Raw genomic sequence first — 26,520 nt, 5'->3', positions numbered from 1 at the left:
GCATGCACCTTGACATCCTGCAAATAAAGAAGGAGTGTTCAAGCTCTTCAGCCATTGCTGGAAATCGATTTAGCAAGCACAGTAGGGCAAAGAAACAAGACCACTTGAAGGGAAAAAAAAGAAAAAAAAAAAACCACCAGAAATAAAAATGGGTCCTTTTCTCAGAGACAGAGAAAGAAAAGCTTTTCCTATGAGACACTTCTGTCTTTAATCCTCAGCTCTTGGGTTGGGTTTTTTTTTTTCCCCTTTCTCTCCATGCCAAATATATTTAGCCTGTTAGTTGCAGATTAAATTGGCTGTATGTTTCTTGCCCTACCAAGCTGCCACCGTTGTTATAATGGCCCACAGATGAATAAGCTTCATTCCAATTTGTTTGCTAGATGCAGCATCCTCTGAGGAAACAATTCTGAGATTGCATGTACTTTGTAAAGCCAGTGGATTGACTTCAGATGATAGCTCCTGGGTGAACTGATTGCCTACAAGTGAGATGAGCAAAAGGGTCTAGCTCCCTGCTCCTTGGCTCCTTTCTAAATATTTCTCTGTTTGCTGATGTTGCTGAGTTAGAAGCAAAAGGTCAGCTAATTGAGAAAGTCTAAACAATCTGTCACTAGAGGAAAGCACATGCTCTTGATTCACAGGGAGTAACACTCATAAACTGCGAATCTCCACGAAAGAGTACAATTCTGAAGGTCAGCAGGGAAAACAGAAGAAAGTCACATATTAAAAGAAAGAGGGCTTGTTTTTGCAGGCTTTATTTTTGTTAGGAGACATTCACAGAGTAATGCACTTGACTTTGCATTTGACACACAACCTGGTTGATTTTCATGGAATAATGCAATGGATGAGGCTGGATGGGAGCTCTGGAGACCATCTAGTCCAACCCCTCTGCCCAAAGACGAAACATTTAGAGCAGGCTGCTCAGGACTGTGTCTGGTCAGTGTTTAAATTACTCCAAGGATGGGGACTCCACAACCTCCCTTGGCAACCTGTGCCAGTGTTCAACCACCATATGAGTGAAGAGTTTCTTCTTAAATGGAATTTCCTGTATTTCAGTTTGTGCCCATTGCCTCTTGTCCTGTCACTGGGCACCACTGAAAAGAGTCTGGCTCTGCCCTGTTCACTTGCCTGCAATCAGGAATTTATACACATTGACAAGATCCTCCTGAGCCTTCTCTTCTCCAGGCAGAACAGTCCCAGTTCTCCCAGCCTTTTCTCATAGGACAGATGCTCCAGTCCCTTAATCGTCTTAGGGGCCTTTCACCAGACTCTCTCCAGTAGCTCCATGTCTCTCTTGTACTGGGGAGTCCAGGACTGGAGCCAGCACTCCAGATGCATCTCACCAGGGCTGAGTAGAGGGGAAGGAGCACCTCCCTTGACACACTGGCAATGTTCCTCCTAATGGAGTCCAGGAGGCTGTTGGCTTTCTTTGCTACTAGGGCATGTTGCTGGCTCACGGTCAACTTGGTGTCTACCAGGAGTCCCAGGGCTTTTTCTGCAAAGTTGCTTTCAAGCCTTCCTGCCCACAGCCTGTTCTGGTACCTGGGATTATTCCTCCCCAGGTGCAGGACTTTGCACTTCTCCTTGTTGAACTTTGTGAGATTCCTGTCAGCCCATTTCTCCAACCTGTCGCGGTCCCTCTGGATGGTAGCACAACCCTCTGGTGTATCAGCCGCTCCTTCCAGTTTTGTATTACCTGAAAACTTGCTGAGGGTCTACTCTGTTCCATCATCCAGGTCATTAATGAAGATGCTGAAAAGAATTTGCCCCAGTATTGACTCCTGGGATATATTTCATGTAAAGGAAATCAACTTAAAAGCTGTAGAATCGTCAGTTAAGCTGGTTTATACTTAGAGATTTGTCTCATAAAATACTGTCAGATTATACAATATAATTATTGTCCTGTTCAATATCAAAATTTCCATGTTCAATACTCAGCCTTTTACTGGAATGAAACACTTCACCCCAAAATTCTGGCCAGATCTGTTCTTCAGTAGAATGTTTGAACATTTTCCTTGGGGACAAGGTGGGGGAGGAGGATGGGGAAAGAATAGCAATATGAGGTTTTGCAGCCACACAGTTATTTTAAATGGGATTTTATCTGAAGATTTTGTGAAATTTTTGTGTCAGTTCAAAGTAAAGAGCTATAGATAAAGAAACAAAGAACTTTCAATCACTGAGTCAAGGTGACAGTCTGAATAACTCAATTTTTTTCTGAAAAGTTTGCAGAACTGATTTTTATTAGAGTGAGGAAGGAAAACAGATGTTAAAAACCTCAAAATTTGTTGTGAAATGGAATTTTCATTCTCTGGTCAGTTCTAGTCTGAGAAAAGAAATTGTGAAAAAGCTCCTTGACTACAAATCACCAATAAGCAATTGTGGGCATTGCTTTACTCAAAAGAGGTCTCTTTATGTAGGCTAGCAATAAAGTACTGAGATTTAGAGAAAAAAGTAGTGATGCAAACAAAACTGTCTTTATCCCAAGAGTCACAGTCTATTGAAAGGGTCATTTCAATTTCAGGTTACTCCTATTTCATGACAATTACCATCTCTTTAATCAAAATTGAACACTGCAGCAAGTCAAGTTTCATTTTTATTGCTCCATGTAAATATATTGAAAAAATGCCAGTATAAACAATTGTAAGACAGAACCACCCATACAAAGCCTGTTTTGTTTCTACTCTGAAGACAGGCTATCATTAAGTCACAATTTGTAGTAATAAACTTTTACATTTAGTGCCAATCTTCACAAGATACTTGAGATAACTTGTAGAAGCTAATGCTCAGCAGTTTCCAAAGGCAATCATTTTAACATAAATCAGTAGGTTAAAAGAAATTGTCAGAATCAGGGGGGTGATTAGTGTGTCACTATTGTAAAACTGGTGAGTGATGAGGGTTGTCATATCTAAGCCACATAGATATCTCCAGATATTTTGGATATGCCAAGTACACGTTGGATGTCTGGCAAGACCAAATTTTGATATCGCTACATCCAATTGTGGTATTATAGAATCAGTCAAGGAGCAGTAGCCAAAAGTGTGATTTCACCTTAGGACTACTTTTGACTGATACATTTAAAAACTAAGGACTGAATTATTTAGTATCATCTGATATAATTTCCAGGAAATGTGTTAAACTGTTGGCTATGGACTTTTTTTTACTTAGCCACACAACAGTCACAATACATCCAGTAGCAGAGTAGTTTCTCTCTCATTGCATTATCAATAGGCTTTCTCAAGGGTTTAGCAAGCAACCTGTAAGTTTGTTTGGTCTGAACCTTATGCACCTTGACAGTAGAACAGTGCAATCTTTCCAAATGCATAAGCTTTTGCAACCATTTTATGGCGCATATTATGCACAAGTCTAAGAGTAAAACTTCTCATTTTAGTAAACATTTGCAGCATTGAATTTGTAGCTTTCTCTATCAGAAATTTTAATTTAGTTCAGCTGTATGTTTGTCAGAGGCACAATATTTTGAGACATATTTGCAGAGATAAGAGTCAATATTTTCCTCCTAGTGACATCTATTTCATCCATGTGAGGAAACAGAGTGTAACATTTCACAGCTGAAAGAGAAGCAATACCACCTAATAGAAAATAAGCAACTTAATGTGCTGTGCAGTACAATTTTCATTGTTAAGTGTGAAGCATCACATGATCTAAGAGAATGTGGAGGGGAAAGCGAGTAATGTCAAAATGAACAGGACCCAAACCTTTTAAAGACAAATGCCTCTACCTGAATCACTAAATTCATAATTAAATATTCAAATCAAAGTCAGTCTATGGGCACTATGAACTTTTTCTTTTTTTTATGAGGAAATTTCAAGCATTTTACTTAACAATTTTTTGAGGGCTTCTCAGGATCACTGCTCACCTTGGATGGAAAAGAAAACAGGCTCTAAAGCCTGTAATAATTGGAGATAGTTAGACGTGAGCCCATCTACAAAAATGTTTTACTGTTTTTAATGATGAGACATATTCAGCACATTTCTTCATCTCCTATTTTGTGGGGTAGGTGGTTCATGAAAGCAATGACCACAATTGTACTGACTGCTGAAAAAGGTAGATTTTAAAAAAAATGGGACCTATGCATCAGTTCCTAAAGAATATTCAGGATCAATGACTTTTATTGTGTAGATAGCTGTCTTTTAGGATTTGGCTCAGAGAAACAGATTTGTTTCATACAAATCTGTTCATCCCCACATAATCTTTGGATGCTAAAAGCTTTTGGCTACTGCTTACCTAAGGGGAGGTAATAAACTTTGGGGAAGGACGTGTCACTCCAGGTACACTGTCTTGGCAGAAGATAATTTGTTGTCCCAAACACAAAAAACTTTTAAAGGCAGAAATAGGATGAAAACACGTGACTCCCCCAGACACTCAGCAGAAGCTCTCTGTAGCTTTGAAAATCAGCTCACACAAAGTTAACTATGTCTAAGGTACCTTAGAGGAGATGTCCATAATTTAAACCCCCAAATGTTTATCTGTAATTTTTCACAGCTCAGCACCTCCAGTTGTGCAATCAAGCTATGCATAAATAAATCATATGGCTATGGCCCTAGGGAGAGGAGTGGAGAATGGCAAGTAGGCTTGCAAAGCCAGCATTCACCAGTGATGAAGCTGGCCCTTTTTGTTTAAAAAGCCTCCGCTCTGTTCAAATTCAGTTATGGCAATTAGATAGTTGTTATTTGTCAGTGCAGAGTGAACAGTTATAATTGTGTTATTGCTGTTTCCTCAATTTCCTTCCTAAGTAATAATTTTGGCAACTGGATGGGGAAATGTTTTTTTGCAGACTTGAAAACACCGTTACAGATGAAAGCATTTTGCATTTATTCCAGCGGTGACAGTAAGAAAAAGATGGCTTGCTTCCAAACAATATGCCAAACATAACACATTTGATTTGTCCCATCTTTTTTTTTGTCCCCTCTTCTTCTTTTTGTAATCACGGCACTTCACCCCTGCAGACTCCTCCACCTAATGTTGTTGGATGATCTCTGTCAGCAATGCTTTGTGAGATAATATTCTGCGAGCCTGCCTCTTGCACAATAGCTCAGGCATGCTTTTCTAAAAATACTGTTCTACTTTTTAGATATCTTACATTCACTGTTGAATTTGTTCTTGAACTGATTCTTAGGAATCCCTGGTCCCCAAAATAACGATGAATACATTTAATTTTTCTCTCAGAAAAATTGTGCTCGGTGGCACAGATTAGCTATGTAAATTCAGGCATATGTGAGGTTATGTAAAGTAAGGCATGAGCATATGTTTGCAGGACTGGAGCTCTGGTTTGTGCTAGAGGCATGATATGAATGAGATTCAAAATCTGGATGGTTAAAATTACACACAAAGCCAGGGCTTATTAAAGGATGCATTTTTCTACTAGTCATGAATGTGAGACTTATCTTAAGTGTAGTAAACTAGAACTGGGAAAAGCAATGATCATTCCTTTTTTGCCCTAGGAAGAATACTTTCCTAACTTGAAGTAAACTGAAGATTTAAGAACAGAAAATGGCATGTCTGTGCATATCAATATAAGCCAGTCATCTAAGCTGAGCATCAATAAGAAATTTCCTTTTTTTTTCCTTACAAAATAAAGTTCTAATTCTTTTATTTTTATTGCTTGTTGATATTTAATAAATATCAAAATCATAAGCAAATAAAATCTTTCTTAAATTTCTTCAAGTATACTTTTTTCTACTAGTTCCACTGTGACAGGCAACAGTAAAAAAGAGAGAGTATACAGAATACTTTGTGCTTTTGGGCCACCAGCAAGTCCTTGGGAGGTCAGGTATTGAACACGACTATGATAATTCTAAACCAGCCCTGTGAGCCATCAAATCACATCAAACTCAGAAAAAGCCTAAAGGTGTGTGTGACATTTTCATTCTCTACAGTCCAAATCCTCACACATATCAGCCTGTCAAAGAAGGGAACAATTGGGGATTATCTTCTAATAGGTACACCTGCACCCACAGAACCGAGAACAAAGGGAATAGTTTACTTTTTGATTTTGGTATATTGATTGATATTTTTTTACTTCTATTTTCCTTCCTCACTTCATCAGAACTGTAGGTTTTGGGGGGTTAGTTTATACATAGCTTTTTTTTTTTTTTTTATGGGGTGGGAGGGGAAAGGGGAAAAGAATTTTTCCCCCACAATAACCTGTCCGCAGCACAAAGTCAGACAGCACGGTACAGTCATGCTAAGGCATGACTCACAGGACTGTCTCTCCTAACAGTTTAACCAGGGGAAAGGATGTTCTTTCAGGCTCAAGCCTTCTGCTGATGTTTGGAAAATGTAAGGTCTCTAGATAGAGGACTTGTCAGTGTCAACAACAGGCTTCCAGAAAGTCATTAGGAGCATGTTCTTGTTCTTAACAACAAATTTCTCTTGGCAAAAGTAGTTAGAGTGGAACTGGACTCAAGACTGGAGCCTATCCCAATGTATTTGTAACTGGAAACCTGCACTTAGTGTCCTGTGGGTTTAAAGAGTGGAAGAGTTCATCATGGCCTTCTTTTGATTTACGATCTACTTGGGAAAGCTGCAAAGACCAGAGAGAAACAATGAAATTAAAACTCAGGTAACATCAACTAGAGAGTGAAAAGAAAGAAAAATATAGACACAAGAACTGTTAAAAGACAAAAAAAGGCAGAGAATGAATTACTTTAAAAATGTACATACCACAGCAACTTTGTTTGTTGTTCCTAGCTCTCCTTCTACCTTTTTGAAGATTTCTTTTCCCACCACTGTGACCCTCCATAGTATACAGCAGAACCTAATACAGACACCTCTCATTGCTAATATGGCTTGATCAGTAGATGGATTCCAAGCTGGTACCAAAATCCATCTCTATGTCAAAGCATCAGGCATAAGGTATTTGATATGGCTTGTGGTGGACTGGATCTCTGTGATGGGAGACAAATATTTTCCATGCAATGTACCTTCCCAGCAGTATCACTTTACAGCAGTTAATGCATAATATGGCCATATGTTGTGTCTTACTGAATCAAGGTAAATTGGAATGCAACAAGCAGCAATCATAATTTTGCATTATAGAGGTACAATGTAGATAAAATTACTACCATCTTACACTCAAGCATGAAGTGTAGATATGCCAAGTTGAGTCTAACTGTGAGAGACAAGACAGGCATTCACCAGTTTCAGAGATTTTAATGCCTTGTTTATTTCTTTTCCTGAAAACAAAAAAAAAAGGTACTAGAGCAGATTTCTAAGCTTCTCAAATTTTATGGGATCAAAATATGGTCTGTGTTACTAATACTTCCAAAACCATCTTCCAGCTCTGTTCAGTCAACTCTGGTTTCAAATGCATTTAAGGTTTTAAGTATGACGACAATCATTCAAACATATCCCATAAAACCATGAAAAACTTAAATGGTTTTGATCCAGTAGGTTGCTCCTTTGTTGCTTAATCAGTACAGTTTAACTGAAGCTGGTTGAGTGGTTCAGGTTTCCCTGACATGCCTAAGCAAGGTCGTTTCTGTAATTACTTGTGATTAAGTCATTTTAGTGATGCCTCCTTATCCTTAGAATTGCTTCCCTGCACTTGTCCGATTGGCATTGACTTCTCACAGATTGCAGGTGTTCTTAGAAATCCTTGTATTATATGGTGGACACAAAAAAGAGTACTATGAACTCTTCTGGCTTCTTTATCTTCTCCTATTATTTTGCTGGAGTGTATATTTCCTTAAGAAGAAAAACAGCAATGGAACTTTTAACTGGATTTAACTGGATCATCATAATAATAATGTGCCTCAGCTGAACGACTGAATTTACCTTCTTATTGTCTCCTTCATTTATTTTATTTAGCATTTCTGTCACCTGGACCTGCCCATCTGTTGCCATTGGGGTAAAATTACCACCAAAATCAATGTCCCCAATCCTTTATTTGACTTTAAGAGGACAGCATCTCACTTTTGAGATTAAATTCAAAATTTAACACTGCAAAGACCTTTAATTTATGAGTTAATTTGCTCACATAAGTAATTGCATTGAGTTCAAAAGAACTGAACTCAGTCATCTGAATTTATCCCCATGCATGAGCATTTGCAGACAGCATGCTTGAGATTGTATGCTATTTCTGAACATGACTAAAATTTCTGTAAAGTGTCTGATGCATTGCTAGAGACTGTGCACTAATTCGGTAATAACAGTCATCGTAACACATAGAGATTTAAGGAGTACAGAGTGGAGAAAAATGGGCTGGATAGTTGATACTTAGTTTTCCCATCTCTGTGCAAATGCAACTCACCTACAGAGTTTGAAAAAGTGTATGTGTATCTGCCTATGACATAAAGTATCTTCTGTTCAGAAACTAAGCTAAACCAAGAGACCTCAAAAAATACCAAAAGCTTAAGAAATTCACTGAACCTTCAATTTCATATTTGCACATTTCTTTTTCCCTATCCTTTATTAAGCACCTGAGCCATAAGAAATACTCATTGAAACTAAAGAAAAAAGAACCCAAAACAATGAAAATGGGACCTCATGCTCCAGAGGGCAAAATCCATATGCAGCATTCACTCTGAAATTTGGCAAAGTGAGAGATGCATGATGAGGGATTGCCATAGGGCAGGTTTACTTCCTTACTACCCATTCTGTCACTGCTCTGAAATACTTTTGCTATGTTCCTGGGTAAAAACATATACAAACTGCAGCCACATAGCATGCAGTATCTGAACTACCATGCCTCTGGGTTAGTAGCATACGAATCAACAACCTCTTTACTGTTTTTCAATTTTTTAAACAAACCAAGGGGGAATTCTAGCATACTCATTTCAATAAAAGGTCAGATCCTCAGTTGATGTACGAATTTGATGGAGTTGTTCTGGCATACATTATCTGAGGCTTTAGACTGTTATTTCTAAAATATTAGAGCAGAGCTTGAGCTAGTGTAAATCAGTATGACTCCATTGACTTCAGCAGAACCACTCCAGTTTTCATTGGCTGAGGATATTGGTCTTTATGTAAATACAAAGCCATTGATTTATTTCTGTATTGCACTGGTTTTCCATGTGGAATTACATTGTTTTAAATTAAAGCTGCTCTGTTACAAAGGTAGAGCAGCAGAGAGTGATGAATCAGTCCCCGATCACCCGAGGGGGATCTGATCAGCTTGTCAGAGAAAGTCTTTTCTTATATGAGTGCTCATTATGGCATGGTCCCTATGGCTATGCTGAGAGTGAAATGTTCTGTGACACCAGCACACTCTGATCATGAAGTGCCTTAATCTGCTGGAGCACAGCTCCTGTGCAGGTGGGATTGGCCACAGGTACCATGCAGTCCTACACCGTTCCCTGAGGCCTCCCCTCTGAGAGCACCAAGTGTGGGAATCCCCATCCGCACCTGCACTGCAGGCCGCCAGCATGCTTGTGGAAAACTTAAGTCATGCTTACTTCCAGGAGTGCTCTTAAGGATGCCTCTTATCCACAAGCCTTGCCATAGCACTTATCTTTCATCCTCCTTGTCTGTTCCATGTGCAATCCTTGTATATACCTACCACACAACTCCATAAAAAACATGTGCCAGCTGCCTCTGTTGCTCTTGTAACTTACTCCAAAGCTTAGTAAGGGTGAAAGCCCCAGCTGGCTCAGCTCCCCACCAGCCACAGTCTGGGATGAATGTTCTCTGAAATGCCCAGGACTTGGCTGGATGGCCAGGGGCCTTGCCCCTGCATCCACACCTCTGAAGGCTACAATGATATGGATGCATATCACTTGCTTCCCTGGTGGGATCGTGTAGTTATTCCAACTCATATGGCAACTATTTACAAGAAGTGAAAGGCTACTTTGATTGTACTGTCAGGAGCTTGTGTCAGTCTGGCAGGGAGACTTCACCTTGGTCCAGAGGTTGGTAGTGCTGTCTCCCTGAAGCTTGGAAGAAATGGTTACTACAGATCATGGCACAGCAGGCTGGAATTCACAAGTCTGTGATCGTTGTAACTGGAGCTTTTGTGCAGCTAAACAACATTTGTACAACCTCATATATCCTTGGGAAATACTGTAGAGATGTAATGTACCCAGGAGACACACTTTCTTGTCCACTATAAATGCCCATGATAACTATATGTGTGAGAGGTAATATTCCTCATTGATCTTAATGTTTTATTAATAAAAAGAACAAAGTGAATAGGCTGCTGTTTGCAAAATTGGCATCTTCCTACTTGTAAAAAACAAGCTGCACATCACTAATCACCCAGCGGTGTGATCTCCATTCCCATTCTGGTGGTATGGGAATTCCCAGCTGGATGTTTACAAGGAGGTCTATTTTGTATTTTTCAATATGTGCAAGAACAGCAATAGTTTTTCAGGCTGGGAGACTGCAGAAGACTGGTCACCCCAGAGGACCCTTGATTAGGGTCTGATGAGTTTGGGTATGACCCTAATAGCCCCAAGGTATCCATGAGTGTGTCACTGGGACATGGCATTCCTCATGGCATTGTGGAGTATGGGTTGCTTGAGCTCAGCTGCCCCAAGCAGGGTTGCTGCTGATGCTGGTCATCCACATTACTGGAGATAACCTGCCAGCGAGAGCATTTTTGTTGCATCCCCACTGGACTGCACTCAGGACACCCAGGAGGGTACTCCAAAGGAGGGACAGTGTTGCTGGGACATCATTTGGCATTAGGAGTATTCGTAGAGGCACTGTGACAACAAAGTGTGGATGAAACCAGTCTTCTCTCAGCGTAGAGCTTACTTCTCCGCTGCTGAGCCATTTCCCTCATCCACTGCTCTCATTGCGAGGCGGGCTGAAAAGCCACAGGCACATCTTCCCCCAGCCTTGCTGATCCGGAGCTGCCATTTGAAGCTGTGCTGCCACAAAGCATCACAGAAGCTTTCAGGAGGCTTAAATTGATAACGATCAGAAACCAGCTCACGACAAGGAGTTACAAGGTGAGGTTTCTGTCACTCCAGTGCCCATCCATGTTTGTACAATGTGAGCTGAACTGCAGTTCAGTTCAGCCAAATGAGACACATGGCTTAGATAGTAAATGCAGCTGTTGCTTATTTATAGAAGGCAGGTTTTTTTCCTTTAATTGATTTTTGATACATGAAAAAAAATGCCTGATGTATTTAATATTGTTTGTCTTGTGACCTATGCTGTTTGTAGCTTTAATCTGTATTCAAAATTTGCCCTCCCTATTGATTAGGGGCCCCACCTGTCAGTCACTGTGCTCTGAAAATCCCGTTGATTTCAAAGGGATTTGGCCAAGCAGAATGATAGCTCTAAAAACCAATTTTCAGTGGTTGGTGAAAGTTAGATAAAGTTGGATGTTTTGTGATTTCCAGTACAAAAGATGTGATTCTTATGGTTCTGACTGCGCAAAATAAAGGGTGAAATTAAACTGACAATGAAAATAAGGGGAATAATATCTATCTGTGACCCTGTAACTAAAGCAGAGTCCTTTGTAGTCACGTTATGGTATATGTGCTTGGTCTAGGAACATACTTTTTCTATGCCATAGGAGCCTTAGGCTGAATACTTGATAACTAACTCAGGGTGACAGTTCAGGGAACCTGAGAATGTGCAAAGACCTCAGAGTTCAATGTTTCTGTGCACTTGTTTGGTTCTTCCTCTCCTTCCTCAAATTAAAATATTTGATACGGGAACATTTTATTATTGCTGCATTTTTTTTTTTGGAAGTTAACAGAACAGACTGAAAAACACAGTTATCATGGAACAACCTCCTCAAAGTTTTATTAACAAAAAGACCAGCACAGGTACAATTTTAATATATATCACTATGGAGTAATTAAATTTTTCTAACAGAGCATCCTTTTTATTTGAGTGCTTCCCCCCCCCCCCCAGCAAAATAATCTCGGCTTAAATGTATGTTTGTCCTGAGAGTTTCCCTCATACTTGCCATTATTGTGCCAAGGGATGAGAAAGTGTCTTATAGAGAAATTCATCTGTCATTGATCTGTGTTAGGATGTTTTTTTAGCCAGTGGTAATGCAATGACAAGCCTTTTAGAGAGATGATGAATGCAATATAATGTCTTTGAATGTGCATTTTTTTGTGTGGAACCCAATTAACAAACCTAAACTACTTCTATTCAAATACTCTGGAAAGATAACACCAGTCAAAAATGTTAAATATCTGTTTTGCTTTTCTTTGCTTACTCATGCATTTATTCAACAGTTGCTATAGCAGTTTATCTAAAATTAGGTCCGAAGTAATTTAGGCAGCCATACCTTATGTGAGAGATTCTGTAGAAGACTCTAAATCATAGTGACAGCCATTAGAAATTGCTTAAAGGAAAAACATTTCTGAACAATTTTAGGCCTAACAATGGAACTTTTTAAAAGATTTAAAAAAACCCACCTTGTGTATGGATATTTACAGTATATAAAAGCTGAAGGTCCGGTATAGCTCCTGCATTGTATATAGTACCCTTGCTTGCACTTTAAATAAAACTGAACTTGTCAGCAGATAATTTAAGCTATTTGGAGTTTCCCAAACCTTGACCTCTTCAACTCTGAGTTCAGTGCTACTCAGAAATAATTCAGGAGCTAAGGACATGATGCACAGCTTACTCTGTGCTTAGCTTTTAGCTTTAGAAACATCAGTCTTTTCAGCACCTTCTATATACGCTTGGGAAAGGCATGCTTCTCTGGGGTGACCTTAAGTACCTCAGTTAGCAAGTACTGGTCAAAGGAGCACACATTCTGAGGGAGAAAATTAGACTTTTCAGTCTCTGTTTCAGCATCAAAGTGCTCAGAAGTGCAGGACTCTGGCCAGAGCAACTGAGCAAATAGAAAGTTTCACATTTGCTCTCATGGCAGCTTTTCTCCCCATTTTGGCCATTCATGTCACCTTTTCTCTGTCTGCCTTTATCTGCAGGAGGTGGTGTGCTGTGAAAGCAAGATTCCTGGGGACAACGGCCGCACACCATGGGTGCTGGCAGGGTGTTATACCGCCAGTGCATCCTTCCAGTTCCATTTTGATGCAGCCTGACAATTATGTCAGGGATCTGCATTTCTGCTCCATGTATTGTTTGTATATATTTTGAGTCTCTTGAATTCTTTTACTGCAGTTACAATAAAATAATTATAGTTCTTTTTTAATGTCTTTGATTTTATATTCACTGTTAAAAATGACTAAGTTACAGACAATTAAAAAAGAACCCTTACTTATTGTATTTTGATGATGTTTTAATATTACAAATATAATTTCCATATAAACCTTATTAAGAGACAGGAATTTAAGTTGAAAATTAAAAGCAATTCTGCTCTTTCTTCAGAAGTATTAATCTGTTTTCCTAATTCTGGTCTGGTGAACAAGGAAGGCATAGACTAGAAGTACTGCACAAGGCCAGGTCACCCATCAGGCTGCAAATCAGTATAACCACCATTACACAAGAAGATGCAGTCAGGAAAAGGTTCCCGGGGAGTGATAACTGAGGTCTGTGAGACTAAGCTTGTATTGATAAACAAACTTACGTGTAAGTGAGAGCGGCCCTTGTGAGGCAGGGAGATCTCTTGGTGTCCCAGCCTGCCGGACTGCAGGACTCCCTTGAATCAAAATGCTTGGAGCTTCTTAAGGGGCAAATACCCTCACAACTCCCCCTTCCAGGGGAAAGAAATGTACACATATAATACATACACAGTGTATACAAGAAGTACTGCACAAGGCCAGGTCACCCATCAGGCTGCAAATCAGTATAACCACCATTACACAAGAAGATGCAGTCAGGAAAAGGTTCCCGGGGAGTGATAACTGAGGTCTGTGAGACTAAGCTTGTATTGATAAACAAACTTACGTGTAAGTGAGAGCGGCCCTTGTGAGGCAGGGAGATCTCTTGGTGTCCCAGCCTGCCGGACTGCAGGACTCCCTTGAATCAAAATGCTTGGAGCTTCTTAAGGGGCAAATACCCTCACAACTCCCCCTTCCAGGGGAAAGAAATGTACACATATAATACATATACAGTGTATACATAATACATAATACAATATGTACCTGTATTTTTAGCCAGTCTCTGAGTTGGTACCTTATATCTTTGAGATCTTTGAGGCGTTGCATGTATTTAAGTCTCTACAGAGCTGTGCTCAGTCCCTGCATTGTTCTGCTTAGACCTTTTCACTTGGTAACACCTAGTCTACATGCAACTCTTCTGCCTGAACTTCTTCACCTTGGCTCTGTTCTTCCTGTTTTGCTCTTACATCAGGCACTGGTGTCTAACCACTTTAACAAAAAGGGGCGGCTTCATGGGAAAAAAGTCCACATTTTAGGTGTATGAATGCACATTGTCAGATGGCTGTCATGACACATTTAACGTATTGGACCTTTCTGTTTGTTGTTTTCATTGTGCTTAAAAGGAATTCACAGTACTCCTACTTTTAATAGCACTGGTCTAAATTTTTCCTTTTCTAAACAACATCAGGCCATTGAGGATTTATATTCAAGAGGTACTGCCCTATAACTTACCAGGACCAAGTGCAGATCTGAGCTAGTAGAGCAGGCTTTTAAGAATCCTTCAGATAATTTTGATAATATTTTTTCCACTTGACTGTGTCTCTCTTGGACCTGAAAAAATATACCTAAAATAACAAACCTTTGCAAAGTGTTAAAACTTGTTTCTTATATGTCATTACTATGACTCATGTGTCATATCTTGCAAATATTGATTTGTATATGAAACCAAATTTGTAATGGTTGTGGTTTTTATTCTTTATCCTTCTGCTAAGTGGGAACCATAATCCAAAATCAATATGTATTTTCCAGCACATAGAAAAACGTCTATGTGAACTGTGGGCCATTTATAAAGTTTCCTTGTTCTTATATGCAATATGTATAGCATTTTTGAGTCTCACTCTGATGTGAATGTCATTTTTTAAAAGTGTCAGTATTATGTTAGCATTTTATTTATATAACAACTTCTCAACTTGCTAAGAATATGGTTTCTCCTTTGAAGAATATGGTTTCTCCTTTGTGTAATGTATTGAAGCCTACCTGAAAGCATGAATCACTTAAGTGAGACCTCGACTACATCTGCCCAGCTCTTACTCATTGTTAGGTGATTACGGTATGTGCTGGGAAAATAAACCAAGCACAAATAATTGTTATGGGGGAGCCTTATCCAGAATCTCTGAACTACATCTGCCCACCTTCAATGGTCTAGGTGTGCATGGGGAAGAAACCAAGAAACACAAAGTTGTTCTTAAGAATGCTACATCTTTGTAACACATTTAGGGTGGGATATCAGAAGGTGAGAGAAACCCATGGAGAAACAGCTAACTGGCTTTAAACATGGAGAAAGTCAAAGGTATTTGTCCTGGGGTGACAGACCAGCAAGGCCTTTGGAAAGTTAGTCTGACCATCTAAGTTAGAAAGCAATAAAGAGGTAAAGCTCCTTGATAGGAAGACCTCTCCAGGAGCCCAGGACACCGCAGAAGGCTGAGCACAAGATGGAAGCACCATATGAAAGCCAGGGCACCAGCCAGGGCTCGGGCATTTCATCCAGCTGTGAGGAGTCCTGCTGTCCCGAGGCTGCCGTGACACTCAAGCTGGACCCGAGGCCGTGGCTGCTGGGAGTGTTCCTGTATGACATGTGCACGAGTGTGTGTGTTGTGAAACAGAAATTGCTACCCACCCACTATACTCATCCTGGTTAATAAATAAATTTTAAATTTTATGGGATGGAGTGCTGTGGCAACCCCTAAATTCTGCTGTGACACCTTTGCTTCACTTAGTCCTACTTTTTCTTTGTCATTTTTACTTTCCATCTTCTCAGACTTCTTCTGCACTATGACCTCTCAGTGAGATTTAGGGTCTGATACACCTTCAGCCCTGCAATATGTGCTCCATCTCCTGCAACAATTCAAACTCTGTCTTTTCAAGACTTTGTTTTGCCTTTATTTTCCCTCATAGAAAGAATTCCTCTTGTGACTTATCTGAACATTTCCTATCCACACCTGTAAATAAGACTATGCTTTAAATGTAAAATATTTTCTTGTATTTTTAGACATCACATTAACTTGCCTATAAGCAATGGATGTATATGGAACGAGGATTTCTCTAATTTTCAGAATAACCAAAGGGTGTTGAAACACGTGCTATTCTCACAAATTATTGTTCTTTTTTTAAATCTTTTTTTCTTAGGTAGTTTCAGTCCTTTTATGTCACATTTTAGTTTCCCTTGAATATAGTGGTTCTGCTGAAAGGCTGAGCACCACTAAAGTCTGTACTTCCTTTCATTATGCTTCTTGCTCTCTTATTCTGATTAGGTTTTGTACTCTAATATTTTTAGTTTTCTGATTTGTTCTGGTAATTTCTATGGTCTGAGACATACCTGCAAGAATTTTTTTCCCCTCTAACATTACAATCTAATCTGTTTGTTATGCAGCTGGCATCATCATATTCTTTTTCTAAATCTAATCCAAGCTGTAAATCTAATGCTCTTTTTTTTCTTAGTTGTGCTTTTCTTACAGGTTTTGACAGGTTTCTGATACCTGTTACAGTCTAATCTCAAGTTAAGAATTTGTCAAAGCTTTCTGAACAGCCTATTTGTCTCAACACTCTCGAATATGTACTACATGAATCCACTTCTTGGATTAAAATGATTGTTAAATTTCAGTAACATAATATGTTAACTAGCTTGCTCTTTCTCATTTAACTGTTGCTTCTTAAATTAATCTCATACTCTGCAATATTAAAATGAGAAAGCCTGCCTTATTCCATTTTTCTTCTCAGGGTTTCCCCTTGGCTTCACAAAGATACAATTATCTTTCTTGAACCTTTTGAGTCGTCTGCTGTACTCCTGGAGAGTTTCAGCCTCTTTAGATTTTTAAATTCATGCTCCACATTGTCCAATTATTCCTTTTCTATTCCACCGTTTCTCAAGTCACTCTTCTTTTTCAACCGTCACTCCTGATACCATGCTGTAATTATAGACAGTGACTGGAGAGAACTCTGTCCTAGAGATTATACTCTAGTGAGTTTCTAACATAATAATTCTACTTAATGGATCTCGGTCAAATATCAAGTGTCCCAAAACTACCAAAGATTTCTCCAGCATCTAGATCTGATTTAATAACCTGGGTTAATTTTTACAGTTTTCTCACAACCTTTTGAAATTATCTACATTGTTTACTAACCAAATCCAATAAATGTCTAATGCAGTTACAGTTAATTGGTAGGAGCTGATAACAGGGACTCACTGTTTTCTGTTAATGTCATATCTGGAGGCAGCAGTACAGCTGCCTCCCTTTAATCCTACTCTGTTAAGCCTACTGGGAGAAGCCACCCAGCTCCAGAGAGACTTTGTTTCAATCCCCTCCTTGTCTGAGGATTTTCAGACTTTTGTTTTCTGATGCTGAGGAGAATGCTGACAAGATCAGCTCCATTATCTTGGCCTCAGCATCATGATAAGAGAGAAATCTGGTGTTTAGTTAGGAAGACTGCAAAATCATATTCACCTTTCTCTACATATGTGCTCTTTACTGGCTAATATCAAGACATGCTGATGATCTAAGATATACTTGATATTTATAGTAGTATTAGCAGACAAAGGTATGAATGTAAAGGAAAAAGTATAAGAAAGTGCATTTTTGCAGCCTTTTATGGTAAGAAGAGGTTGCTTATATTGATCAGGTACCATGTCTTCTGTTGGAATGGTTGCACAAATATTTGCTCTTCACTGGAATGAATTTAGTTTGAAGAAAATAACTCTAAATGAGCACCTTTGTCTTACCTACTTTGGAGGTAGAATTTTTCTTAACTATGTGCTTAAAACCAGTCTAATTTACATTCTCAATTTAGATGTAAGAAACAATATTTTTAAAAAAATGAAGACCAGTGCAGGTTAAACAGTTATTAGCTTTTAAATTCAAGATTTCCAAACAAAGATAATTCACATATAGCCAGATTCACAGTGCTGAAAGTACCAAAACATTCTTCCATACATCAGTTTTGCAAGGAACAGTGTAACAATCATGCTATAATTGCTAGATAACTAAACATTTATGTGTATGTAATTATATTGTAGTTTTTAGCTACAGATGCCTATAGAGAATCTAGAGTGATATTATATGCCATTAGGTAATTTATTCTACAATTACCTCATAGATTTATTTAGCCAGTGAAGTGCCAGCATAGAAATTACCAAATAGTATGGATGTTTTAAAAAAAAACCTAGAAGATTATATAACAGTCAAGAAGGGTAAATATGGCCTTTGAAAACTTAAGTTGAACTTTTCCTTTACCTTTGCAAACTGTTTTTTCTCAAGAATTTGTTTACTGAAAGTGTTGAAATATAAGTGGAAAGAACATAAGTAACAAGGGAGTCCATACAAAGAAACAACAAAATATACACATATTGACTTGGCAATACAGAAAGGACAATATGAGAACTGAATAGAGCGAGCTCTAACAGGCTGTGTAATTTTTCCCCAGTGAGCACATAGTGCATTTAAAATTAAATTTATCTGAGGAAGTAGAAACCTTTCTGTAGGTAACAATTTTAAGTGTTACATGGAAGAACCAGACAAATGAATAGATTTTTTTCCATCTTCAAATTAAGTAGAACAATTTTATCCCTCATACAGCCGTGTATCAGAGAGCACATTAGGACTGTGATTTTGTGAACTTCGTGAAGTTTGAATTCTTGATTATATTTAGGAAAGTTATATCCTCCTGGAAAAAAAATATCCACCCAAGAAATAGTTTTGTAATGTTACATACTTAATTAGGAGGGGCAGTAATAGCAACATTAGCAGTTTTTTTCTCTTCTTTTGAGAAAAAATGTGAGGGGGTCAGTACACAAACGCTGCAGTCCTGCCATCATCAGTTTAACTAACTAGTTATCCTCTGCATGGAAGTGGAAATTCTCTACTGTTGTATTTTCTCTGTGGTTTCTTGCATTTCCTCTAGCTTGTCTGGTTTGCACCCCAACCAAGCTGTCTATGAAACCTAGGGGACTGACCATAGGCAAAGCAGTTGTACTGCCTGGACGTAATTTCCTGCTAAGGGTAGTAAAGAATAAGGCTTCACTGCTGTTTTGCTTTTGTGCACAGTTTTCACACTCTGTTCTGCCTTCTTCCCTCTTGCTGCTGGCATCCTCCTTATTGGGGTTTTCAAGAATCTTTTTTTTCTTGAGAAAAGTAGAGAGGAAAAAGACTGCCTCTTCTCAATGTGGCAAAAAGAGACAAAATTCTTGCAAGTTAATCTCCGGAAAGGAAACAATTCCTACCTACTTGACTCTTCAACTCATGCTAATATCAGAGGTTCTGAAGCTTGAAGTATTACATTCAGTGTAAACTGGGACTTTTCCTTCAGGGAAAGTCACAGTTGATTGAAAAAACCAACACAATTTAAAATGCCAAAGTAAAGGCCTTTTGCTTTCATTTTCAAATACACTTTTAAGGAAAATGAATTTGATTTAGAAAAAGATTTTTTTAAACCTATTGAAGTTTATATGTTTGCAGTCAGTTAACTTTGTATGGACAAAATACATTGCAATGATTTCCTTCAGCTTTCTAAATTCAGTTTGAATGTTAAAAAAATAATGTGCTCTAGACTTAAAGATGTCTAATATGAAGTAGTTTCAAATAAAAACACCAGGGATAAACTAGATTTGTTTCTAGCTCTGACAGCTGGAAAACAAAGTAAGCCAATGTAAAATGTTTTCAAGTAAGTAAAAGAAAACAGACCTCTGAGCTGGTTAAAACTAGGGAGCTACAATTCCTTAGCTCAGCTCTCAATTTCAGACTTTTCTATATATTTTCTTTTCATTAATGCCATGTTCTTCAAGTTCATTCTGATTTGTGGGAAGTTTCCGTCAGTAGGAACTGTGTGTAATGGATGAGATGGTGAGCATTGTTGTCACTTCAAAAAATGATGGATTAAGGGACAGAGGGTAGGGATCTGGAAGATATTAAATAGATCAGTAGACAAGTTGTTCTCTCCTTAATCATCATTATTTACAGTGAAAACAAAAGGAGATTTGTGACAGTGGGTCTGAGGTTAGATGGTCTAGCCAAAGCCATACTCTAAGTGCATCCTTTAAGTCTCTTCATTAGCTGGAGGAAGTTCAGATCCTTTTCTCTACTGTTTCCTTCTATCAGCAAATATGGAACAATGACCCTTGATTTAAATAGATAGTAGATCTTGATTTAAAGAGATGACAATCTGCTAAAAGGCAAAATTTTGAAGTATAATTAGGCAATACCAGCCAAGACAATTCTCCCCAGGGACAAGATGTAAGTTAGAAGCAGCTGATGACCTAAGATCCTGTAAAGAGCTAGCTGTTTATTTTCTCCTAGAAATCAATCTATGATTGGATTAGTGTCACAGTCATGCAGAGAGACAGACTATTATTCTATCATTCTTATTAATGAGTAACATTCTTTATATTTTAATATCTTGCTCTAATTATTTTAAGAAAATTAAGACCATGCATTGGCCAGTCAGATTACTTACATTATCTCTCATCAGTCTCTGCATCTCAGAAGATAAGGACAGAATAATGTGGTTACAGTGGTTATTTCTGAGTCAGAGCGGGGGTGTAATCAAAAAGTAAGCATCTAATCTTCATAGCTAGAAAAGTTAAGCTGGTTAAAATCACTCCTTTTCTTTTTTTTCCATGCTCAAAGTCTCAGTCTGGCTTTAAAACTGTTTGTGTTAAGACTGAAATAGTTCACTAGTCTGTGCTACCGTCTTGTCCTCAAAAAGCTGCACGTGGCTATAGCTGCCTTTTGCTGCCTCTGTTAGTTCTAATCCACCATCTCACGAGAGCCATGTAGGCTGGGTGAGGTCCAGGACCCGAAAATATTCAATATCAGACCAAAAGATAAAGGTGCTCTCTCTGAGCAAAAAAGACATTGGATTTCAAGCTAGGGAGAAATTCTACTGTATATGGGAGGAAGATCTGCACTGCTACTTTGGAAAATCCCTACTGACAGCTCAGTCCTCAATTTCCAAGAAATCAGAACTCCGCTTTAAGGCTTTAAAGTGAGTCTTTCACATTAGGGGCTGCTGGTATTTCCTCTTATCTCCCCAAATTCAGATCTGGCTCTGATAAATATTTCAGTGACATAGATAAAAGATAACATTTTCATGCCATACAAACACAGGCAGAGCTGGCTGAAGGTATAGGCAAAACAGGGAGTTGCCCAGGACAGGCAACCTTCTGGGGGTGGCAGTATAGCCACAGCCCATTTCTTGGCCATTTCTGATGGACCTCTGGAAATCACGCATATAGCAGATGCTGCCATTTGAAGGGGGTTTGTGCTGTTTGGAATAGCTGTGGGGCTGCAAGGGAAAGGAGGGATATCCCGGAAGCAGTATGTTTTGCTCCTGCTTCTCCCTTTGCGCCTCTATTGCACAAGAGCAGTACGCCAAGCCTTGTAGGGGTCTTCCCTCTGCCTCTTCTCTTCCTACTGTGGGGTCAGGCCCAGCCTTTCATCCTTGAAGTAACAAGACTGAGGAGCTCTCAGGAGTCTCTGAGCTCAAGTTTGAAAATAATGTGAATACAAAGAATAACCCTCTAGGGTTAAAAACTAAGATTTCTTCTTGTCTACAGAGGTAGCTTAACAGCTCAAAAAAGCTATTCAGAGACAGCAAGGACAATGGTAATTTTTGAAATATCATATTTTTATGTAGAAATCAGAGAAGACTCCAAACTGCGACAAGGGACCCAGGCCTTTATGTGAAATTTTCTGAACTTCTGTGCTGTTTGGTGGTTGAATTTTTATATAGTTCACAATCAGCAGACAGAGAGAGTGGTGAGCCATGACATTTGGACATAAAGACATAGACTGGATACAGACCAATCCAAAATGCAGAACATTTAATTAGAAAAGAAATTCCCACAAGATAGTTTAAAATTCTATTTGCTTAAGATTTTGATACTGGCTTGAACTGATTGTCCCTATGTAGCTGCCCAGAGCTTGCTGCCAAAATGGTTTAGTTTCAGACTAGAATGGAACATTTCTGGATAAAAAGAAGAAGCAGTTTTATTGCATACTGTTGGACTGTTACAGCCAGACTGAATGTTGATTAATTGTCCAAAATATTTTTTTTTTCTGTCCCTCGAACAAACTATGTTTCCAGGACATTACAGTTGGCAGAGGGATGGAAGATCAGCCTGCTGGATGGAGTGACCATAGACGTTGACAGGTTCACATTTCTTCACTGGCATGACAAAATCAATATGCTATTTCCCATTCTTAAATATGACCCAGAAAAGGCAATGTATTATCAAGAAACTTCCAGATGCAGAGGAAAGTAAATAAACCAATCCTACCATATTTCACTATCCATAACCTCTACAGGCGTTTCAGGCAGGATCCGCACAGCGCCAGCGCACTGCCACGCAGAGAGATGGCTCTGCTACCTCTGAATAACACTATCAAGTACTGGCAACAGCGCAATGCGATACTGCAGCCTGCCTAATTAACTGTGTGGAGAAGCTGAGTATGTTTGCAGCAGTATACTGTCACACTATTGTCTGTCTGCCGCCTAGGGTACCCAAGCTAGCTCATTCAGACATCATTTAAAACCTCCACACCCATCGAAGATAGTAAATATTATCAGTGCTAATTGCTTATGCTTGGGTGAAGCTCCCTGCAAACATCTGTGAAGCTACATCATTATCCTCCTTCGGATCCCTCATTAAAGCTCTCCTTTGCCATGATGCCTACAAAAAACTTGTCAACAGTTAATTTCTGGGTGTGTTGAGATATCTGCTTGTCATGCTGGCTCCGGCGTCACACTGGCTCCTTGCACTTCCCCTCTGCCTCTGCTTCCCTCTCTTGGCTTGTGTTAGGACTCAAGGACTGAGGACCACCTTTTGTTTTGATGTCCACTGCTTGGTTCACTGAATTAAAACCCCACAGGAAAATACTTTTCTGAGTTTGCTGAAAAATTTGAGATATATATAGGAGAGTGCCAGAAGAACCGTTCACAAATTAGAGAAGATGCCTTAGAGAACACAGTCAGCTTAGTTAACCAAGAAAATGACTGAGAGACAACATAACTAGTGTAAATAAGGTCCCTTCAGGGGAAGAATATACAAAGAGCTCTTTAGTAGCAAAAGACAGAAACAAGAAATGATGGATAACAGTTAAAAAACAAATTCATATTAGGAATAAGCTACTGATTTTTAACAGTCCAGGTGGTTAACCAGTGGAACAAAGTGGTGAAGAGGTGAAGAGCTGCTGTCTCTTGATATCAGGAGAGGAATGCTGCTCAGATGCAGGTCATGCATTGCTGGACTCCACTGGAATACAACAGCTACTGATATGTAGGAGGTCAGTCCAGAAGATCTTCTCTGGTCCCTTCTAGCTTTATGAGTCTGCAATAAGTGGGTAACAACGCTGTGAGGACTTCAAAGATGCTAGATTCACTTAAATGGCTTGTCCAATCCATGCGTGGAAAGACAAAAGATATGTCTATCTGCAGTTTTGCTTACCTATTTAAAATTGCTGATTTTGCTTTCTTTCTGATTTCAGGTGAAATATTGGCTGCAGAATATAACCAACATATCTGCACTGAGGAGGAAGTAAGGTAAGAAAAATAGCTTATTTGTTTCCAAGGGGAAAACACACAACAAGTCCATATAGGCGACGTTGCTCTAAATTATTTATAGCACTTATTAGAAAAGCAGAGGAAGTTTTGTAAAGTGCAAATGAGCTGATTCATATGATTTTTATATGTGAAAGAAAATACCTAGAAGAGTAGTCAAATTCTAAATTTAAACAGTTTATAGTCAGGTTAGTAGAATAGTTTACACCAGCCTCCTTAAGCAGATTTTTTTATCTTTATGTTTAAGCAAACTTGGAGTAAAAGTCTTTCAGAAGGCTTCTTTTTGTCCATTGCTTGTGTTGCTTATAGATAGTGCCAGTTTATTGCTTTAAATAGTCAATACCACAGATACTTAAAAAGCCCAATTTATGTGCAGAGGACATCTTACCATGTTCTTCACGCAGTTAGCCCTGGATTGTGTGAAAGCTTAGTTCGCATCACTGAACTATTTAATAAAGCAGTGACCTTACCAGTAGCGTACATTTACACTAAAAGTTCAGAATTACAGTACCTACAAAGGTAATGAGAAAATGGTTACTCCAGCTTACACATTGAATTCTCCAGGGAATTCTATGTGCAGCAGTGATATTGCAGATCGGTAATTCCCACATTTCTTCTTTGGAGCTTCTAATAAAACCAAGGTTGAAAAACTGCTTCAAGTGAAGAAAATATTTGTGAAATTTATTTGGTTTTATTGAAGAGTCAAACACATCCCTTACATTCTTGAAAGAAGCTTGTTCAGATACAGCCAAATTGTAGCAAAATAAAACTATATTTAAGCCATGTGCTCAGTGAAAAACACTGATGTAATACTGTGTTTCAGTGATTCTGAATACCTTTTCTCACCCATCCTTTACTGTGAAGGAAGAAAGAAAATGTGTCCAGGTCAACAGTACTCAAAGTTTTTTTGTGGATGGGTGATGCTTTCTCAATGAACCACAAACAAGAACAAGAATGTAAGAACAAAGCTGTGAGTTGGAGACTAACAAGAATAAGACTTTGACAAAATGCAGTCAGTCCTGACATTAGTTACTAGACTAAAAATGTCGAGTCTATTTTCTCTGAGTTATATCAGGCTTGAATTTCACTTAACTAGGCAGAGCTTTCCTCACCTCTGTTTCCAATTAGACTAATGTATAGTAATTGCTACTGTTATTCTGCTTATCCACTAAAAATATATAATTTAAATCAGGCTCTAGTAGAACTGTAGATAAATGATAAAAATACTGGGCACATTTAGGCAAATTAATTGTAGAAAAGTAATAGATTATAGATTATAAAATAAAATGGGAGTCTCAGCATGTAAAGTTTTTTTTTAATGCTTAATTTATTACTTCTTGCTGGTCAAGCAGAAGGCATAGTAATTTCCCCATAAACATGCTGATCAATATTTAGATAAAGCACCTAATACAGTTTTATCAAACTTTATAGGGCTATAAAATGGGTTTGAATAAAAAGTTGAGAAATGAAAATAGTAAACAAGAACTGTCACAATAATTACTTACAGGCTGAAGACTGCTTCCTTCCATGCTCCCCAAACTAATAAAAGATACTTTTGCACGGAATACAGAGTAGGGTTCATATTGATTCAACTACTGCTATTTTCATTTGTCATTACAATTAAGGCTTTTGGATAAGCCAGCTCTGCTTTAAATAACATGAAATTGTGATAGGCCCCAAAAGATTGATTTCCTGGAGGTGGTTTACCTAAGCCTTTGCCTGATTGATCTGCCCACAGATCTGCCTTGTGGCTTTCCACTTTTCTTCCTGCCCAGGGCTCTTGTAGGTGAGTTGAGAACTACCCAATACCTGGATCCCTTCGAATTCTGCTTATACTGCTTTGACCAGAAAGGAGGGAGTCTGGGAAGAAGCAGAGAAAGCAGAGGCACCCTGTAGCTAGTGAAATAACTTATTTTCTGGATCCTTCCAAACCAATGCTGCTTTAAGGCAATCTGTTGCTCTGGAAAAATCAAAGCTCCTGGTTTTCTGCAGGGACTGGGAATTGACTACAGAAGACATGCCAATAAGTAAATAGTGCAGGCTTTTCCTTTCTAGATTTTACTGCTATGGACTTTACCACCGGAAAACAATTTTTGCACCTCCTTGAAGGATTTCTGCCTTTGTGTTAAAAATAAAACAAATATTTAAAGTTATAGGAGACATCCCAAATCTTGTCTAGTGCTGACTGCTGCTTTAGGGACTTTACTTTCTTATCGTGCAACCACATGTGTGATTAAATTATCTCCCCTTACATTGACAGCTTTGTTCTTGTTCTCTGATAAAATTTTCCTTCCTCCAAAAGATTCCTGTCAGGAACTTTCCTCCTTCCAAGTGATTCTCCTATAAAAGGAGAGAATAATATTTGGCACAGCTGACTTCAAGGAACTTTATTTGCTATTTAGAAAGGGATTCAGAAAATGATTGTTAACCTTTGGAAGTTTTAAACTTTTGACATTTGAAAAGTCAGGTTGTATTGGCCTAAGAAGCAAACCAAATCTTAAGGACAGATAGGTAATGCAAGGCAAATCACAGTCTCAGAGTAAGACTGATAAAGGAGAAAGCATAGGCTTAAAAGCCGGCTATGTGGTGTTGATAAAGCAATTGCTGAATTATCAATGCGTCTCCAGCTGTTACTTTAAAATTGAATCTTTTAAGTAAGATGGGGTCAAATTCTAATCCTTCCTCCCCCAGATCTGAGCAACTCCCATAGAAATCACCTCTCCCCATATCTGGCAGAATTTGGCACTTTCTTTTCAAGTGAAGCTGGGAATCCTACTTCACTGAAAGCAGGGATTCCTATTTAGAAAATAGGAATCTTTATCTTCCTTTCAACCAGTAATAGCTATAGGTAGTTGTGGTTTAACCTCAGTCAGCAACTGAGTACCACACAGCCGCTCGCTCACTCCCCCTCCCCACCCCCCGTGGGATGGGGGAGAGAATTGGAAGAGTAGAAGTGAGAAAACTCATGGGTTGAGATAAAAAG

This window comes from Pygoscelis adeliae, unplaced genomic scaffold (assembly GCF_000699105.1).
Source record: "Pygoscelis adeliae isolate BGI_AS28 unplaced genomic scaffold, ASM69910v1 Scaffold113, whole genome shotgun sequence".
Lineage (NCBI taxonomy): Eukaryota > Metazoa > Chordata > Aves > Sphenisciformes > Spheniscidae > Pygoscelis > Pygoscelis adeliae.
The sequence above is the reverse complement of the archived record's forward strand: the minus strand, read 5'-3'. Positions refer to the sequence as shown.